General features: G+C 39.1%; 1 pseudogene; it reads right to left on the bottom strand.

The window, feature by feature from the left end:
- Positions 1-442: 442 nt before the first annotated feature.
- On the bottom strand, positions 443-615 carry LOC102498346 (cytochrome b-c1 complex subunit 9 pseudogene; annotated as a pseudogene).
- Positions 616-2,149: the final 1,534 nt, after the last annotated feature.

The raw sequence follows: 2,149 nt of genomic DNA, 5'->3' as shown, positions 1-2,149 counted from the left end.
GCAGTTAAACTCTGGATTGCACTGAGTAGCTGACCTTGGGTGCCCTGGCCTCCTCGTAGATGCAGGGTGTTGCAGCAATCTCTTCTAACCTCCTGGCTCTCCTGGTCACCTGCCAGGTGACTTCCCATTCCTGATTTCTGCATTATCTGCCCTTCCTGAGGTCTAGCTCAATCAACCCACTGTATGGGTTGAACAGTATAGGTACAAGATTTTTTTTTTTCAAGTGAAATTTACATTTATTTGCTGATGACTGTGACTAAATATACTTCATACAGAGTGGAAGGTAAAGAGTCTGTTTGTCAGATGAAGCCATTTCTTGCCAAAAGCTACAGTAGTCTGCAAAGATTAACTTCAACATCACCTTGGAGCTGAGACCCCAGCTCCGGGCAAACAGCTGGTGGGTGGAGTTGTCTTTCTGGCCTGGATGGGGCCCTCTGAAGAATTACTCCTTGTTCTCATACTTGAGCTTAATGTGTTTCCACAGCTTCCCCTGGTTGATGTGCCTTGACTGAAGGTGTACTTGAACAAGGTGCCCACAGCAATGGTGAGGGAGAAGGTGGAAGTCATGTGGAACAGTAGGAAAAAAACCCTTGTATTCAGCAATGGGCCTGCCATGTTTCTCTACTCGAAACTCTGGCCATTGCCAGGTACAGGAGCTTATAATTCTACTTTTTGGACTTGGCATCTTAGTATGGCCTAATTGCGTGCAATAACTATTTAAAATATTTTAAAATTATAATTTGTAGTTTACATATATTTTTTGTACATATTCATGGTGTGTAATGTGTTTTTCAAAAACAAATGATATGTTTATATTGTTCAAATTGGGTGATTAAAACATCTACCATCTCAAACATTCATCACCCTGAACTACACATTTGAAATCCACTCTTCTAACTATCTTGAAATACATTGGGCCAGACAATGATGTGGTAGTTAAAGCAGGTGGATTCCACATGACCCACTACATGATTTGAGTTTCTGACCTGGAGGCTTGAACTTCACATGTGCATGTGTGCCCCAAATCTCAAGAGAATAATGGAGGAGAATGGATTGTGGTATGGCCATCTCCCTGGGGGGTGATTACTCTCTCTCTCTCTCATGAGTACATGTGACCTATAGAAAACCTTTTTAAAAAAAAGTAAAAAGGAAAGAAAAAATCCACTGAACTGCCTCAACTATCTTTACTCTATAGTGCTATAGCACTCCAGAAGTAACTCTACCTATCCATCTGCATCAATGCTTTATACCTTTTACCTCCATCCCCAATTATCCCCACTCCTCTGTATCCACCATTGCCTTCTCTACTTTCTTGCAGTTGAATTTGGGCAAGGACTACTTGTTAATTCCTTTGAATCCTTAGAACCTGGCAGAGTACTTCAGTATGTAGTGATGAGTGCTTAATTCTATTGAATGAAAGAAGAAATTCTTCAAATTATGAACTTTATATGCACATCATGAAAACTACGACAAAAAGATTAGCTCATTCCAAGCATTTCTTGGTTGTGAAACTGAAATTTAAAATTTAGAATATATTCAATAAAATTACATGCTATAATTACAATGATAAATGTAGGCATATAGAAGAGGGGTAAGAGCACAGAATATTGAGAATATTGAAAAGATTGTTCCAGTGAAATAAAATTTCTGGATAATTTTCATTTTCCTTGCTTTAAAAATATATTTAAAAAGGATATTTGAAATAGATTCAATGAAGAAAACTTGGGGGAAAATCATGGGTGATTAACAGTATGATCAAAGGGTTGTGAAGAAACCAAATGGTTTCTGGTTTGCAGAATTTGAAGAGCCCTGTGTGAGAGCCCTGTGTGAGGAGGTTGATCTGTGAAGGATGATGACAATCTCCATTAGGGACCAGACAGGAGTCAACAGGCTTAAGTTGCAGCATGAGGGATTTAGATAAGAGAAAAGGAAAAATTTTCAGACAGTGAGGTTTAAAAGACACTGGAATGTGTAACTGGGGAAGCTTGTGGAATTTCCTTCTCTAGAAGTCTTTTAAAAATAGGACAGTGTCTCATTTGCCTGAAGGATGGACTCTATTTGACCTCTCACAGTATCTGCAGAACCCAGAAGGTATACCACATTTTACAGAAGAAAGAGAACTGAGCAAAGCAAATAGGGTAGCTTGAGC

This window comes from Tupaia chinensis, unplaced genomic scaffold, assembly GCF_000334495.1.
Source record: "Tupaia chinensis unplaced genomic scaffold, TupChi_1.0 Scaffold144450_1, whole genome shotgun sequence".
In the NCBI taxonomy this organism is placed as follows: Eukaryota; Metazoa; Chordata; class Mammalia; order Scandentia; family Tupaiidae; genus Tupaia; species Tupaia belangeri.
The sequence above is the reverse complement of the archived record's forward strand: the minus strand, read 5'-3'. Positions and strand labels throughout refer to the sequence as shown.